The sequence below is a fragment of the Engraulis encrasicolus genome, chromosome 3 (assembly GCF_034702125.1).
Source record: "Engraulis encrasicolus isolate BLACKSEA-1 chromosome 3, IST_EnEncr_1.0, whole genome shotgun sequence".
Lineage (NCBI taxonomy): Eukaryota > Metazoa > Chordata > Actinopteri > Clupeiformes > Engraulidae > Engraulis > Engraulis encrasicolus.
This window is the reverse complement of record NC_085859.1, coordinates 21,141,835-21,160,636: the sequence shown is the minus strand read 5'-3', so window position 1 is coordinate 21,160,636 and position 18,802 is coordinate 21,141,835. Positions and strand designations below refer to the sequence as shown.

The 18,802-nt window shown below is 45.7% G+C and overlaps 1 protein-coding gene across 1 annotated transcript in view; it reads left to right on the top strand.

The window, feature by feature from the left end:
- The window catches only part of arvcfb (ARVCF delta catenin family member b), a 289,566-nt gene that overhangs the window by 88,677 nt on the left and 182,087 nt on the right, over window positions 1–18,802 (top strand). The window contains exon 3 of the mRNA XM_063194968.1: window positions 8,664–8,772. The gene's annotated coding sequence lies outside the window, so the exon portion shown is untranslated. The remainder of the gene's footprint in view (window positions 1–8,663; window positions 8,773–18,802) is intronic.

Sequence of the window (18,802 nt, the reverse complement as noted above, 5' to 3'; positions counted from 1 at the left end):
GGCCTTACTTCTTCTCAGTTTCATCATTGCTATTGAGAAAAACTGAATTTGAGCAGCTGGAAGAGGGAGAGAGTCCCCTTGCCCCTTTCTTTCTTTCTGAGTGTACAAGACTGTGACATTTCATTTTATCACTGATCCATCCATCCATCCATCCATCCATCCATCCATCCATCCATCCATCCATCCATCCATCCATCCATCCATCCATCCATCCATCCATCCATCCATCCATCCATCCATCCATCCATCCATCCAATTGCTGTCATATGAAGGTGAAATGGAAAGAAAAAGAACATTATTGATTCTGTGGAGCAGCCGCAGGTTAGGCCATCTCTTTCACGTACAATGGCAGTGGTACAATGGCAGTGTGTGCTACGCTCAGTGTTTTACTGTGAGCTTCCTTCACCCAGCCTTGGCCCTACGTGTTGTAATTATCTTCTCCTTTGTCTTAGGAAGAGCTGGGCAGATTCCCTCAGGGGTAGATTCCTCTGCTTCTCCGACCGGCACACAGGTGTTTCATAATTGAACACTACAAGGTGTAGCATGGCTGCCACCGAGCAGGCAAGATCCCCCCTCAACCACACACACACACACACACGCCTTCTCCTCCGCATCGCCACAGCCCCTACACAACCCGCAATCACCATTTCCCCTACCTCCTCCTACCACAGTCAAATCTTTTATTCAAAGTAGCGGGAGGTGAAGGCTCCTCTTTGGGGAATATGTGTAGCTAATAACAAGGTCATCTGACCATACACGTTTTCTAGAAAATTCTTTTTCCATGGGGCAGAAGGCAGAAATAGATTTTGCTGAGGGAAAAAGGCATTGCTACCTGGTTTTCCTCATCCACGTTTTCCTCGTCCACGTTTTCCTGCATGGTATGGGGGAGTGGAACAAAAACACCTTTTTCATGCTTTTGTTATCCCATACACATTTGTTTATTTATATATTTAAATCATGTGTAGGCGATGAGAAGAGACGGGTAAGAATGGGGAATCTAAAGCGGTAGCCGGTAGGTGATGATTTGTGTTCAGTCATACACCCATTGCAGTGCCTTCACAAGCTGTGTTTTTGTTTTTAAAAAGTCTACTTATCAATTTGAAAGCAGTTGGAATGGCCTTTGGAATTGGGGACAAGTCTGCCAAGTGTTAACAGTGTGCTTCGGGGCTTTTTGGTGCAGACTTGGAGGTACGTAAAGGTCTGTGGCCATGGTCATCTGATCCTTCGTGACTAACGCTGGAGTCCACTCAGAGATGACTCAGACAAAAAAAAGCAATGAGGCCACTCTTGCTGAAACTCCTAAGAGCAAGCAGCCTACGGGGAGAGAGGAGGGGGCCACCGAAGAGTGACCTTATTTGTAGAGATGCACCGGATCCTGATTTTTAGGATCCTGCCGGATACCGGATCCAGTGCTTAAGATCCTGCCGGATCCGGAACCGGATACCGGATCCTACGAAAGGGTTGAAACACATAGCCTACTCACATATGTGGGCCCTTTTTATCACGTTGGCTCAAACTATTTTGACTGAAAAGCCTCGGCTACCGGATCCTGGATCCTGGAACCGGATCCGGATCCTGTGAAAAACCCTATTATCCTGCCGGATCCGGAACCGGATCTTGGATCCTGTACATCTCTACTTATTTGTAAGCAGGCTTTTAGCAAGGGCCAGAAGTCAAATGTTCTTAAAAGGGGGTGAGTCACTTCAAGACAGCAGGGTGGCTTTTAAAAGGTTAAGCCCACCTTAAAAACATGTGTGCAGTGTTGTGCAGGAAGTAGGTATATTAACATGCCTTCAGCCATGGTTGATGTCATACCAAAGGATCCCAAGCATGGAGGTAGTATAAGAACTGGAGAGAGTGAATAAGTCCCGCCTCCAGTCATTTCAATGGGAAATGCTAGGCTAGTGAATTCAGCCAAAATTGAACGTTTTTACAGCTTCCAAAATTGAGTTATTTCCGCTGACAGTTTACTCAGCCAATTACGTGCCACGTTACGGACTGACTTATGGTCGACCAGAAATCTATATGGAAGACGGGCATTGGATGCATGGAGGTGCCTAACCACAGAGCTGTAAAGGTCTGTGCGCCAAACACTAAACTCACGTACCCACCAATCATCATTGAGCGATGTGGATGTCGGAAATGCGAAAATGGCGAATTGCTAATCAGCAAAGCTAACCAGCCAAATCCTGCCCCCCTGATCCCAAGCATGATGGTGGTCTGTCTGAAATTGAAATCTGAGTCTTGAGATCTCACATGTGTTATACATCATGACAATGGTTTGAATCCAATAATTGGCTGCCATGATCGCGATAGTTGTTTGAGTTTGGAAATCGAATATGGCTGACAGTTTGAGACTGCTTGTTTGTGATAAGGTCAACATTTTTCAACAAAAAACAACATTCATTCTGGTGAACTGTGGAGGTGGAGACAGACAGTCACAAACTGTTTACACAGCTTTGGACTACACTACAAACCTTAAGCAGAATTAAAATGTAAATTGGACGGAATATTAGTATATAATGTGAGGTATCCAATGTAGTATATTGCAAATCATTCATGATGTTATTTCCACAGGGTGATTCACCCTCATAAAAATGTTGGTTAATGTCATTGGATATTAGCCTAGTCAAAATGACATGCATTCATCTTCTCCTATTCAGAGATCCAGACATTTTATGGCAAATCAGTCATGCTCATAGCAATGTGGTTCTCTGCATGACATGGCGTAAGTGGTTGCATGTAACTTGGTGGATAAAAATAATGTTTCAACAGTCCTAAGGAAAGAAACATTCCTGTGCCAAAATAACTGTTGCGCTGTGCCGAGCTGTTATTACAAGTATGTTGTGCCGCTCATCCACATCTGCATGCATGTGTATCGGGGCTCCATGTTGTCACACGTCAAGAGAGGAGATGCCTGAAGTTAGGAGTCGTCCACTGGGGAAACTGATGAGCTGATGAGCGCCTTATGTGTTGTCACAGCATGGCTTGTTTATGTGGTGAGCACCTGACAGCTTCTGATGAAATGAAGTGCATATGTTGATGCAACCCATTCCACTCGGCACAGCAGCAGAAGAGAAAAAAAGGTAGTATGTTTGGGGGATTGAAATGCAAACAAACATCCTAGCCTTCCGCCTGTGAAAAAAAGAGAAAATGCTGGCTGACATCAGAACCTCCACAACTTCTTCCTCTGACGTCTTCAGGAAAGGGAGAAATTGATGAATTCAAAGGGGGCTTTTTTTAAGCACTGCCAGAAATGCAGCCTCTGCCTCACACCCGCCCACCCTTCCCTTTTTTTTTGTCCGCCGCTTTTTCATTTCATCCGGTACCCCCCCAGAGAACGTGTTTGATTTTGATGGCTCTGTGATGTGAGGTCGATGGGGAAAGTGCTGTGTGAAGGGCAGTCTCCCTCGCCCGTGTTCTCTCCGTGAACCAATATTTCTGACACGATCATTTTGAGAGACGTGAATGGCGATGGACAGTAATTTCCACATGGGAATGTTCAATCGCATGACCAGTCCCCCAATGCATCGTGGCACGCAATCAAACATGGGCACGTTCAAGAGTGTGTGTGGTGCTGCCTGCAGGAGGCTTTGAACTCCAGGCGGTGAAGTAAATGGGATTACCTGGACATTATGTGGAGCCTTCCCTCCCCACGCCCTTGTGGCTCCTGCATAGCCTATAAGGCAGCCATTCGTCTTGGGTTAAAAGTTCAGGTCTATATTATGCTTAGCATGTCTAATATGACTGCGGTGATGGCCAGCATACTGAATGGTTCAAAAGGCTGCAGCTTCATGAAGTATTTATTCAACTCTTTATGAAAGTGGATCTTTTTCGAGTGACCTTCCCAGGCTAAAATGTGAAAGTTGTGGAGTTTTAGTCACCAGAAGGTAAGCCGAAGCACCCCCCTTCCCCTTCCCCTTCATTCAGCTCCTATATTGCGAGAGACATGAAACACTGCATTACAGTTGCTTTGTTGAAGGATTTGTGAAGGTTGCCAACAGTTAATGAGGGATCGTTATCGTCATTAGAGCAGGCCTCAGTTGGAGCTGGATGTAGCCAATTAGTCTTGATGACTTCAAGGTCCTAACAAAAGGACATCAAGAGTGAGGAGGATATCTCCGGCCCGGGCCCTCCCACTGTTCCGCTCTGCTTCAGTGATGCAATGCAAAGGGATGCATCTTGGAAAATGATTAAAAACAACAAAGAATCTGCTCAAGAATCTCAAGGGCCTGGTGTATTTTTAGTGTGGTTATTACAGTAGTGTTTAAGAATCCTACTACTCCTACTGCAAGACCAGCATTGTGAGTTTGTGACTTTGGTCAGCTATTCTTTTGATTTGCATTGACTTTGGGTAGAATGCCATTATCCAGAATGACTTACAGTTCAGTAACTTGAGTCTGGGATTTGTTGGTTTAGGGTAGGGCTGCACGATTATGGGGAAAAAATCATAATCACGATTATTTGGGTCAAAAGCATAATCACGATTATTAATCACGATTATTGATTTTTGCTGATTTAAAAATATATATATAACAAAATGAAATATAACCAAGAATTAATTATATACGGGATGAGCAAAATAAAATTACTTGTAATGATTATGTAACTTAAGTTGTGATAGGCCACCGCTCATCTGTTTAGAAGGTGCAGGAAATTTCTGTATAAAAAGACGACAATCCGCACACTTCAGGTCTATTTTTGTGCAAAGAAGCTTTACTTGACTTGCAAGCTTTCGGTCCTTAGACCTTCATCAGGCAGATGAAGATGATCTGCCTGATGAAGGTCTAAGGACCGAAAGCTTGCAAGTCAAGTAAAGCTTCTTTGCACAAAAATAGACCTAAAGTGTGCAGATTGTAATGATTATGTAAAAGGCAATAGCATGAAACTTAGGTAAACAGAGGTTTCTGTCCAGAAACACCAGCCTGTCAGTATGTTTTGGCTTAAAGGAGGCTCTCGAATGTGGGTCACTATTGCCACGATTAAATCACGATTGAAATCACGACTTCGATATCACAATTATATTACGATTTTTGATCATTTTCGATTAATTGTGCAGCCCTACTTTAGGGTCCTGTTTTTTTGTGTTGCGTTGACCTTCCTGGATTTGGCTGTGCTCAGGACACAATATGACTGCCAAAAGTCACTGACTCCACGGCAACAAAGACATGGACTTAATTTGTGTCCTCATTTCTTTCCCTAAGTCTGTTTCTCAATATCCCCCGTCTCTCCCAAATGTCTTTCTTGAAACAGATCACAAAATGTACATATTCTTTTGGCCTGCTTAATATCTGGCTAGTAAAAGTCCTTATGTCTCGTCTTCAACATTTGAGTTGACAGAGTTGTCGCCTGTCTCCTTTCTCGCTGGTGAAGAATGTCTTCTGCTAGTGCGTGCTTGCTTGCGCCTGTCTTGCTCTGCCAGGGACGAAGCCAGGCGACATTAAATCTCACCGCTCTCTCTAATGAAGCTACTCCTGTGAGCCGAGACATCCTGTCGTTGCCTCTCGCCGTCGTGCCCACTCTGCAAATCCATCACTTTGCCGCTGAAGCAATGGGGTGAGAAGAAGGAGTTGGAGGAGGAGGCGGAGGTGTTTGGGGGAGGTGGTGGTGGTAAAGGATTCGAGTGCTGCCTTTCTGTGCCAGGAGACAGCAGAAATAAAACTGCACGCCAGTGGACACAGCCGGGAGAGAAGAGGATCTTATCTATCCGGTCTCTTCAGACTGAAAGAGCTGTACTACATCCACTATTGATTTTTTAAATGCCTGCAAGGGCTTCTTCCCATTGCAGTGGGCTCTTCCTCTCCTTAAACCCTGCATATCTATCCAAGAGACGTATTCTTCTTGTCATGACTGTGAGGCTGGTTACAGTTATATGTACAGTAGCCCGGAAGAGTTTCATTCAAAGAAACTGGATCTAACCAAGAAGCGTCATTTTGTTTCTTTTCCGGTATCCACTTTATGTCGGGTGAACGCCCCTTTAGGAGACCTTCGGTTAGGAGACCTTCGGAGTCCTGAGGTTGAGAATAAATCAAGTCCCCTTAGCGCTGTAGATGGCGGTAGCGCACGTCTTGAGCAAACACCTCAAAAATAGAAGAAGAAGGAGGGGACAACGCCCCCTTAGGAGACCCAACTTGAGCCCACGCTTTTGCATTGAGTGGGCGTGGTTTGCGTTATCTTTCTCTTATCCAGTATTTTTGGTTTCAGTTGTTGCCCCATACAGTACATAAATGAGCCCTTTTTTTCTGGTCTTACACACAACACAGAAACTGAACAAATTAGTCTGGAATAGTCTTGTAATAGAGCCTATTTTAGAGCACTGAGTAGCTGCTGACTGTTGTATACAGTACATGAGTGTGAGCGTGCATATGTGCGTGCGTGACTGAGTGTGTGAGTGTGTGCGCATGTTTGCATATATATGCGTGCATGTGTGTATGTGTAGGGGTGTAATCTCATGCTGAAGACATCAGGGGGCCAACATTACTGAGCTGGGAGCAGTGATAACTAATGCCACCCGTCTTAGCTTAGCTTTGATGTGTGTCCTAGAAAACCAAGGTGCTCAAAGGCTGCCTGAACGTCCTTGAGGAAGCCATGCATGGATCCCCGGAGAATGTGAACTATTGTAATCCCTGGCAAAAAAGAGGGGTGTGCGTGCGTGCGTGCGTGCGTGCGTGCGTGCGTGCGTGCGTGCGTGCGTGCGTGCGTGCGTGCTTTCAGTGTGCTTCCAGCCACTTTAGTGGCCCTGAAGGTTACAGAGGTCCCATAAAGTAGCACCCAAGCCCTATGTTTTGAATGAATTTGCTCCACCTCCTCATTCGTTTCCCCAGCTGCTGAAATTGCTGATGTTAAATTACACTAGATGGTGGACTGTCTGCAGAATCCATTGGCTGTGAAAAAGTGGGTATGATTACAGCGCTTGGCTGGGACGGCTGGCTGGCGGCAGTAGTGAATGGTAAACACTATGCTCTAGGGCAGTGGGTCTCAAACTCTTTGTGTGAAGTACCACCTGAGAAAGTATTGACTTCTCAGAGTACCACCTTGACAACCAACATTAGAATATCAAGGTAAAGTATCCCAGTACCACTGGGCAGTCATGGGTGAGCGGTTAGGGCGTCAGACTTGCATCCCAGAGGTTGTCGGTTCGACTCCCGACCCGCCAGGTTGGTGGGGGGAGTAAACAACCAGTGCTCTCCCCCATCCTCCGCCATGACTGAGGTACCCTGAGCATGGTACCGTACAAACTGCACTGCTCCCCATGGGGCGCCACTGAGGGCTGCCCCCTTGCACGGGTGAGGCATAAATGCAATTTCGTTGTGTGCAGTGTGCAGTGTTCACTTGTGTGCTGTGGAGTGCTGTGTCACAATGACAATGGGAGTTGGAGTTTCCCAATGGGCTTTCACTTTTTCTTTCACTTAAAGGCCTTCCATATTCACTTTTGCCAGTCAATACAGGAGAGGTTCATATAGCATCAACAGCTACGGTCACATTCAGTGCAAGTTTGTTTTTAAATATCTTGCTTGCCTAGTATTATTCTGCATTATGTTTTCAGATTCATACAATTCAATATTACAAAATGTGAGTATGTGTACCACAGTTTGGGAACCCCTGCTCTAGGGCTGTAACGATATTGTATCGAACCGAGAAATCGCGATACACAGTCATGATGCTGTATTGCGATGCAAGGAGGCAGTAGTGAAATATGCCCTTTCAAAAATGTGTTACCTTTCAGTCCGGAACACAACAACTTGATATGATGTGGATGGTGATTTAAATCCTCATCATTATTATTTTGAAACTGTTTATATTATTAGTAGCCTCTTGTAACCTATTCTACCTATAAACTGTCATAGTTTGAAAAGTCGGGGGGGGGGGGGGTGGCTCGGGGGACGACGACGACGACGACGACGTATTGAATCGTATGTCTATGTATTGTCTATTGTTTACTAAGTAATATACTAATATTTTCTAGTATGGCCCAAGTTCAGTCAGTTTTGTAGCTAAAAATGGCTATTTCTGGAAATTCAAAATGGCGGACCATGGAGAAGATCCCCCTTTTCATGTATGAAAAGTGCAATTGTTCCTGTCTTAATGAATACTTTGAATTCGATGGTGGTGGAAATTATTCATGAAAAAGCTAACATTAGTGAATGGGTAGCATGAATTCTGGAAATAAACAACTAAAAATCTCACACAGTGTCCCTTTCGTTAACGTGAGTTGAGTGCATCATTACAGCCCTACTAGGCTCCTAAGGAAATGGATACTGGAGTGAAATCGAGGAGTGGGGGAGTGAGTGTGAAAAATGTTGCGGCACCGAGGAATATGGAATGTACCCCCGCCTCAGCCGCCAGGAGTCAGATGGCCAGGCCACGGCACCAGTGTCCAAGTCCAATGAATAATTTGTGGAACCTCTAATCCTGGCCCCGAGCCATGACCTGTAGTGTTTTCATCTTTCACAGCAAAATAAGAAAAACATGCTGACCTTGTGGCTTCAAGCCCTTAGCTGTGCCAACCCAAAATCTTGTTTAAATAAAAGTTAGAACATGTTGAGTATATATGTGTGTTTTGTATGTATTCGTGTGGGTGTATGCCAGTGGTGTGGGAGTATGTGTGTGGCTTGAGATTTGTGTGTTCACACCTTCTCTTTATTCTATGATTCCCTCTGCAGCTGCTGAGGCAGTCCGCGCGTCGTGGGTGGACCACACTAACCTGCCAGCTCTAACAGCCAGCCAGCCAGGCCATTAGCCGCCACAGCAGCACCTCCACCCACATCAAAGGTATCCAAATCAAAGATCTCTCTCTCTCTCTCTCTCTCTCTCTCTCTCTCTCTCTCTCTCTCTCTCTCTCTCTCTCTCTCTCTCTCTCTCTCTATATATTTCTCTCTCTCTCTCTCTCTCTCTCTCTCTCTCTCTCTCTCTCTCTCTCTCTCTCTTTCTTTCTTTCTTTCTTTCTTTCTTTCTTTCTTTCTCTCTCTTTCTTTCTCTTTCTCTTTCTCTTTCTCTTTCTCTTTCTCTTTCTCTCTCTCTCTCTCTCTCTCTCTCTCTCTCTCTCTCTCTCTCTCTCTCTCTCTCTCTCCCCCTCTCCCTCTCTCTCCCTCTCTCTCTCTCTCTCGCTCTGGGGTTTTGGGCTGGGATTTGGAACTATTTCTTTCCACTTTTGACCTCCCCAAAGTAACTTGTGAAACTTGTCATATAGTGTCATCATGTCCGCATCGCACAATTCTACACAAAGCCTTGTGGTAGTTATTCATATCGATGGATACAGGAATTGCTCACTGTCACTGATATTTTCTGTATACTGTACTGTATACTGTGCATTTGTATGTTGGTTTATCACATGCATAACTTTTAATCTCCTCTCTTACACAGCAAATATCTCAATGTGTTTAATATTTTTTTTGTTTTTCCCTCCTATTTGATGGTGTACAGTAGAAAAATAAGGTCCACTTTTTTGTTCTGGTCCAGTATTGTCCTCTGCAGGACCTAGATGTGGGGAAAGAGCAAAAATGACAGCTCTTCCAGCCCCCTGCTGTGTGAGAATGCCTTCCTGAGCCGCTCAAATCCATATTTATGGGATTTCTGCCCCTCTTATCTTTTCCTTATGTGATGGCTGCAGGCGTTCATATTTTGTGTCTCTATTCATATTCTTGTGCATGCATTAGTGTGGTCAGATCTGAATATTAGATCAGTCATTCATCCTAGGGTTTGGTGGAAATTGCAATTATTTCAAATGATAGGTGTACATGTAAGATGTGGCAGTGTACTACGCCTCTGAAGATTTCTGTCAATTCCTTGCATGTCCGTTGCGCGTCTGCTATGTTTGTGTGTTTGAATGTGAGATGTGGAGCGAGAGAGAGAGAGTGAGGGAGAACCGACGCAGAATCAAAAGCCCCCTGATTCCTGACTGAGGAAAATACAAAAAAAACACAACTTCAAAAGGACGACAGAGGGAGAATGGGCTGGTAAACAATGCTCTCTGTTCTTTCTCTCTCCTCTCCTCCTCTTTAGTTGAGAACCACACCAGGAGTTTGGGTCTGCACTCCTCTCCTAAAGCTTTGTTTATCCAGCCATCACGGCTCTGCTGCTTGCCTGTGGATTAGCTTCCCCCTTTAATGTCTCATCGAGAAGGAGGAAAAACACTCGTCTCGCAGCCCAAAATTGGAGACTTGATTGGGCCCTGTTTGTGTGTGACGGTTTGAGGGGGCTTTATATTGACTTAATAAAAGAGGAAATCTTCAAAAGGACTGAGAAGTATTCTTATGAGCCCCTCCGACAACAAGACATTGCTTTTTGTTCTCAGCGGTTGCTTTACCGTGACGGTGGAGTTGCATTGCCTTCTAATCGAACAGCACATACTTTTTGAGATTTCAGGCTGATTTGACAAGGTTTCTCCCCTCTTGATCAACAACCCTTTAACGAAGAAGACCCTCTCTGTTTATCCCTCTCAAGTGTTTTTTTTCCCCAGACTTTCTCAACTGCAGATGGCTGCCACTGGAAGGGACAGTGAAAGCATTTTTCGGGAGTCTGTGATGGAAATAATTACCCTCTCTGGGGGGGGCCGCAAAAAGCCACTACAGCCGGGCTCCGAGCCCATTAAATGAGCAGTCACCACCCTGCCAATGCCACTCGAGCTTGGCCGTCACAAGAAGAGTGCATAGTGCTCGCTGTCTGAAAAACATGGCCATTTAGTCCGCACAATTTGCGTCAGGCTGTTAATGCGATGGATGGCGGGGAGGAAAAAAGAAACATTGAACTTACAAATACCTTGGTGTGTTCAGCTTAATGTTGCGAATGTGTTAGACATCACTCTGAATTTCATTACCACTGTGATGGTCGGTGTTATGCACATTATTTGGACACAGTGTTTTGTGCATCCAACACAAATCCAATTCGAGTGGGAAGACACTTCTAATCATTTGCTTCAATACATCTGGTGCAACACCCCATAATGGCCCCCAACTCTTCAGTTTTAAATGGCCGAGTCAATTATCGCAGAGACCAGGTGGGAGAAGAGCCAGGGAGGGAGAGGCCACCACCACAAAACCCCCTCAACCACCACCACATCCACCCCTCCACCCCTCCATCCCTCCCAGAGAGCAGGTGATTATGGATAGCCCCTCCTGGTCCTCAGAGATCCACGTCTGGGTGCGGTGGGCATCAGGTGCGGCCATTATGGTCCTCATCCCTCTGCCTTCCGATCCCATTGATGGGACCAAGTGGGGCCAGAAGTCGAACGGCTAGGCTAATGAAACGGTGCTTGACGCACATTATATGGGGTTTAGGCAGCATGACCACTTAATTCCTCTGACTCCTCCTCTCCCCAGTGCTGTTTAACTGTGTGCCATATGCCACCCATCCATCCAAACCTTGGCTGGCCACTGCCATCAGCCAACATAGCCCTTTATCACTGTCACAAGGCTTTTCCCCACTGAAAGCTGCTGAATCCATTTAAACTGAGGCACCTCCATAAATGCATTCTCAAGAGAGTCTTGCACGGTGGGGTTGTGCGACAGAGACTCGTTGTACATTGAGATTATGGGTACATCCCAATATGTGACCTTGCCTCCTCCACTTGCCTCCTCCACTTGCTTCTCGTCATGATGACATCACTGACAACAGCATTATATTTCAATATCTTGCAAAAGCTCAATTGTAAAGTCTTTTTCTCATTTGCAATTGGGATGGTGAATGAAAAACAGTCCCTCAAAAGTTGAGGCTGACAGCTGGGAAACTTTATCGTTTTCTCCACGGAGGAGGGGCCAGGAGGCGGGACGAGGAGACAAGCACAAGTGGAGGAGGCAAGGACACATATTGGGATGCACACTATGCGTCATTAGCCAAAGGAAAGCTAGCAAAGCACAACTCGCTAAGAGCCTCTTGTGTTAAATATGTACAGCATGGATACTGATGTGATTACCGGTTTGCCTGCTGAAAATTATACAGTTCTCCCTTAATTTACATGCTCATTAGTTTACATGTCTAGTTAGGTCTTTTAGTTCATTAGTAGAGTCGTGCATGTGTTGTGCAGCACAGCACAGTACAGAAGCCTGTCTAGTGGGACTGATGAAAGAGTCGTTAAGGATATACTACCAGGATCCCCATTATGCCTTTGACGTGCTCATCTGCCCATCTTCTTCTTCTTCCCCGCCGCCTATAAACCATCAGATATTATGGGTCCACCATGTGCGTACAATCCACTACGCTGCTATTTTTAGCTGCGAGGAGGACTGGTGGTAAAAACTCATTCATCCATGATCTATAAGCTTTTCATTTATGCATCTGTGTACCTTTTTATATTCTATTTAGGTGTGTTTTAAAACATTATTAGGCCATCTTATTTTGCTTTCAAATAAAGCATCTGCATTATAGTAGACTTCATTCATGATTGTCTCTCCTTCTTGATGCCTAATGGGTGGCCCTTGAGCCCCCGTTGAGAAATAGTAAGTTACATGGAAACACTAAGTTACATGGTCACTTACATCAGACTCCAAGAGCGTTAAGGGGAGGGAGATACTGCTGACGAAGCCCCCCCAATCCCATTGTAATCACAATCATTTCTTTCACATACTAACTCACCAGGAAATGGTTTTTGGCCATTTGAAGTCATTTGGCTTTCTTGCTGTCCTGTTTGACACACTAACCACATTCGCTCTTTTGTACAATCAGCGGCGGCAATGACCCTGCTGCCCTACCCCTATGTATTTAAAAGACTTATTATCATGTGCTTAATACGTCAACGCGAGCATACCATTCCTATGATGGAAGGAGCAGGTAAAACACATAAAGGGCTGGGCTGAGCGGGGACCAAAAAAAAATCGAGCCAGGCATTTTCAGCTGAGATCGGCCCACCGGGCATTGAGAGAGACAATGAAGCAAGCCTATGGCAACATTCTAGACATCTAATATGTGCCATTTTGACCACAACATCCACCGTCCACTGAAGCAAGCCTATGGCAACATTCTAGACATCTAATATGTGCCATTTTGACCACAACATCCACCGTCCACTGTATGCGCTAAGGGCAATCCAGCATATAACACTCAGGTGTCTTCTTCAGCTCCTCAGCTCTGTAACAGCCATTAGCCAGACATCTGCTTCTCTTAAAGGGGGATGCCACTATTTTGGGGCTTAATACAGTTAACATCGTTGGCTGGGGTTTATAAAGGTGGTAAAGTGTCTTATTTTTCATGTAAGCCGTTGTCTTGCTTTAAGACAAGTTAAAAGAGAGAGCATGTCACTAAGCTAGTGAAAGTCAATGCATCCGTGTAGCATGTAGCATCTCTTAAAGCAAGACAGCGCTTAACATGAAAAATAAGACACTTTACCACCTTTATAAACCCCAGCCACCGATTTAAACTGTATTAAGCCCCAAAATAGTGACATATCCCTTTAACAGTCTTCGAGCCGGGAGGGGGTACCTTGTTTGTCAAACAGGAATTCTTCAAATTCACATCACCGGGTGTTGCTAGGGTATTTTTTTGGAGGAGCCTCAGAGAGGGGTGTGTGTGTGTGTGTATGTGTGTGTGTGTGTGTGTGTGTGCGTGTCTGTGTGTCGTAACGATGAATGCTGTGAGGATGGCTGAAGATATGTGTCCCACATTCCCCGCACTTTGAGTCATGGGATGGGGAACTTTCAGGCTGGCAAACACCCACAGCCCCAGATTGGGAACACAAGAAGAGGGTGATTTTTAGGCTGTGGTGTTGCGGGGGAGGTTTTTTTTTGCACAGTCACTCCATTAACTTCCCTCAGGCTTTTGTTTATCTTCGAGTTTCAGTGAGGGCAGATGTAATGTTGGTTACGTCCTCGACTTGTAACCCACAAGAGTGTGAGCAATACAGTAGAGGGTGTATGTGACAAAACATTAAGCCTATAATTCCACCCTCCCACATGCTTTCACCCCCCCCCCCCCCCCAAAAAAAAAAAAAAAGTATGGAGGTGGACCACCCATGCCCCACCTTATTGCCCTCGCTCGTTCCCCTCCCACCCCCAAAAAAAGCACCACGCCCAGGCAGCAGGCCCCCTCAGTGGGGGGGCCCCACCGCACCACAGTGCCTCAACACAACCGCTGGTGTTGGAGCTTCATTCTAGATAAATAAATGATCAGCCCCAAACAAACATCAAAGCCTTGTTGTGTGCGCTAGCTAGCGCTGCCGCTTCAAAGAGATTGGAAGCCTTGCCCAAGAGTTTCCCCACTGTGCCTACACGCTCTGTTTATGCATGCCTCTCTTCTTTTTTTCAGGACTACACTAAATCCTGCAATCTACACCAGTCCTAAAGCCCCTACTGTCAATTCTCAAGCACTGGCTCCGGGCTTTTCATTTAAGGCGTACCATTTGAAATTGGTTTGAAAGTACAGCGATCCCCTTTATTTTCATCCCTCCTCTGTTTACAGACTTCACCAAGTAAACAAAACAGTGTTTGATAGTCATTCTGATCTAACATCTTCTTTTCTCCTTCGCTCTGTCTTTCTTTCTCTCTCTCTTTGTCTCTCCCTCCTTTTACTTTCTCCTTTTATTTGCAGCAGTCAGTTGGCCTTTTGGGGTTTTCTCTTCTTCCCTCTGTCCTTTCTGGGGGATGCCTATAATCTAACTGCCTGTGGCCAACCGACTCATAGGTGTGTATTAAAGGTGAACTCTGTGAACCTGTACCTGGCTACATTGCTCTCCTCTCATCTCTCTGCCCTCATCTTGCTCGCCCATGTTCATCAGTCATTCCCCCTTGCTCTGTGGTGCTTGAGTGGATTTGAAAGGGAGCTTTAATGTTGTGTAATGGTGTCCAGCTTGGTGCATGCCATGTGCAATCAAACCCCTCTCGTCTTGTGATTCCATTTGATGTCCCAGCGTCCTCTAGAGACATAACTGGCATGGTTGTTTATTATGTGCGTGCATGATTGTGCGAGTGCGTGTTTGGGAGCAAATAAGGTCTTTCATCTTTGGTTTTTTTTGGCGATAACATGCATTGAAAATCCAACCCCAAAAATCCACTGTTTATGTTTTGGTCGGTGGACACAGTGGGACTGTGCGTCGTGACCATTTCATACATTTGCTTTTTGCTTTGTGTTGTGTCGTGACTGTGTGTCGAGCTACTCACCTGCAGTGAACTCTTTATTGTATTTGAGGACAGTGTTGAGGACACCTGAGGTTGAATGTCATTTTGTTTTTTGGAGATAACATAAATCGAAAAATCCAACCAAAAATGTGTTTTTTTGGTTGGCTTGGCTGTGAGTTGTGACTTGTGACCTTTTCATACTTTTTCCTTTTGTGACTGTGTGGACCCACTCACCTTCTATCCGCTGTATAATCTGTTAACGTGGTTTTAAAAACAACATTTGGAATCAAAATAGTTTTATGTATTCTACTATTCTAGGATAGCTGAGTAAACCCCCAAAATGTAACGCTCTTGACCCCCCCCCAACTTCCTTCCTTCATTCCCCCCCTCCTCTCTCGTCCTCCTCCCCCACTACTGAACCGACTCCCAAGACCAGCACAGCCGTTACTTTTGCGGGGGGCTTGCTTCGCTTTGGGCTTGGCGCCATGGAGGACTACGACGTGCGTTCTGCAGCCAGCATCCTGGCCTCGGTGAAGGAGCAGGAGGCTCGCTTCGAGCGGCTGACCCGCGCCCTGGAGGAGGAGCGCCGCAACGTCTCGCTGCAGCTGGAGCGTGCCAACCTGCCCGCCGCCGACTGCACGGGCGCCGCCAGCCAGCCGCTGGCCTGGCAACAGGTGGTCATGCAGGTAAAGGAATGAGACGAATGTATGCCGCCTGCCTGCCTGCCTGCCCATCATTTACGCCCCGCCCCATTCAGAACCAGCCAACCAACCTGCTTCCATACCCTGCCTCACCTGTCAGTCTGACCGTCCATTGGAGTGTCATTCTGACTGTCTGCCTATGAACCATGTACACGTGTGTGTGTGTGTGTGTCTGTGTCTGTGTGTGTGTGTGTCTGTGTCTGTGTCTGTGTCTGTGTCTGTGTGTGTGTGTGTGTGTGTGTGTGTGTGTGTGTCTGTGTGTGTCTGTGTGTGTCTGTGTGTGTCTGTGTGTGTCTGTGTGTGTCTGTGTGCGTGTGTCTGTGTGCGTGCGTACACCCACATGTGTGCCTTATATGTGTGGCTGTCGATCCATCGTGACTTGAGTTCTGGAGCTTGTGTGAGTGTAACCATCGCCCCCATGGCTTCTCTCCTTGACCTGACCCATTCATCATGCCGTAAATGGCAAGTCATTTCCCTTTTGTGTCTTGTGATTGGTTAGGCTGCTGGGTGTCTGTACAGTAGCCTTTGTGGTGACTCATACGGTCTGACGTTGAGGTTTGATGTCTTGTCTGTGAAGATTCTCATTCATGCAGGTCTGCATTCTCATCCAAGTAGGTTAGCGGTACGCAACTGTACCTCTGGGGCCTATACTACAAAGCTGGTTCAGGAGTAAATCAAATTCAAAATAAAAAAAATCAAGCAAATTCTGGAGTTCTCATTATGATGTCACAAACACACGGGGTGTTTAACACTAGGTCCTATGTGAGCTGTAGAATGTTTGAGTGAATTTATAGAACTACCCGGAAAAATCCGTATTCCTCAAAGGGTTGGACATTGTCAGTTCTGCTGAGTGTGTGGACCACTTGCAAAGTTCCTTGGAAAGGGGAGTGAAACATCTTCAAACTCATAAGTCCAGTTGCTTACATATTATTATGTACTACTTGGTCTCATGTCTTCTACCATCTTGGCCAGGACTCCCTGAAAGAAGAGATTTTTCAAGAAACGCTTTTTTTTCTCAGCCTAACTAATCCAATGAAGCTGTTCCACATCCTTCCATCCAGTGCATCTTGATGTTTTGTTTTCTTCTGCTCTTTCTTGTCAGAGAGAGACCGAGGGTTCTGTGGCAATACTTTGCTGTTCAGTGTGTTTTCTTCTTTGTATTTGTGTTTGTTTATTTTTTTATTAGAGACGTGTGAAGATGTTAAATGAGGCTGATGTAATTTCTTGAAATGTCAGTGGTAACTGCGCCCCATTGACTCTTGGGTAAAAACTCCTGAATGCCACGTTGTGTTGTAGAGTCTTTAATTGTCTTAATTATCAACACTTGAGGTTACGTGTCGGGTATGTGGCATGTCACTGAGCCCTCTCCATGCTCCCTGCCGTCTCGGTGTTAGACGGGCGTTTGAAATCTGAAAATTAAGTGTCACTACAAAGCCGATGTGAACAAGTGTACTCTCGTCAAAGCAAATGCAGCTGACTTTGATCCACCCACCACTGGATGAGCTGTGATTGCGATCGCCCCTCCACACCTTTTTATAAATGTCTGTGTGTTTTTGATAAGGCTGTCCAAAGGGTGATGGCTTGGTAGTCGATTCACTTTACTAAGGTTTTCTCCCGGCTTTATGCACGATTATTGACAAAAATTACAATCATGATTATTTGGATCAAAATTAAATTCCCGGTTGTTAAATGTTAATCATGATTATTCAACAACAACAAACAACTGAATTTTGTGCAGAAGGTTATTCAAGAATGTATCATATAAAGGATGAACAAAATAAAACTGAATTGTAATAATTATGAAAAGGGCAATACTGTAGCGTGACGCTTAGGCAGGCCTACAGATTTTTGGCCAGAAACACCAGCCTGTCAACATGTCCTGGCTCCAAGGACGGCCTAAGGCAGTATTGCCTCTTGTGTGATCACAATTAAATCTCGATTTTCATTTTTTTAAGCATTTTGGCCAAAAGCACTGTTTTCTATTAGTTTTGCTGTCCTAACTTAATGTTCAGTCTGCTGTTTACCGAAGTGAAGACCAATGCTGTGCCCACTCCAAGGTGATCATTAATGGTGGGCTGTTGTTGTTGTTAGTGAAGTGTGTCCTGACTCTCTGCTGCCATCCTCCCACCAGTCCTGGCCCCATCCGCCACTGATGTTCACAGTTTACTAAGCACTTGACTTTGTGCCTGTGGGATGCAAGGTCTCTTCATCTCGTGCGTGCGTGCGTGCGTGCGTGCGTGCGTGCGCGTGTGTGCGCGTGTGTGCGTGTGTGTGCGCGCGTGTGTGCGTGCGTGTGTGTGTGTGCATGGTGCGTGCGTGCGCGCGCGCGCGCGCGTGTGTGCCGTGCGTATGTGTATTAGCGAAGGGTTTGGGGCTGTGCCAGTTGCCTTTCCCCTCTCTCTGCATGCTTGGCATAGCAGTGTGGTATGGCTCATCCCTCAGGGCATATGGGAGCTCTACTGTACTCTGCTGTGCTGCTTGGCATTGATGCCTGCAGCTGCGGTGTGCACACACTCGGTACGTGCTGTAAGGATGCTGAGTAAGGAAGCCACTGGTGCCAGTGTTGCCAGATGTGTCTGACCAAATCCCGCCCAAAAGCTTCCCAAAAACCGCCAAAATGCGCTGAATTCCACCCAAATTCAACAAATTACATTGACTTCTAAGGGCCCAAAACGGCTGAAAAAAACGCCAAATGGCCAATTTTTCCAGTTTTCATTCGCCGACGCTCATCCCAAGTAGCCCAATTGGGCGGGCACCCGCCCAATCTGGCAACACTGACTGGTGCCTGCCTGCCTGCCTGCTGGATCCTATGCATGCAGAGTGATGATGAGAAGAAGCCATTTGTGACCTTGTGTTTTGAACAGCAGTGTGTGTGCTTGTGTGAGACTGAAACGACCATTAAAAATCCCGTAATGGAATCCTGTAGGTCCTCCAAATTCAACAGTGTAGCCTATTCCGTAGTAATTTGGTTGCTACTGGTAAAACTACAAGTACACAAACATTTCTTTACTGATCGGTTAGGATGAGGAATTGTCTTGATCTGTATACAGTTAGAAA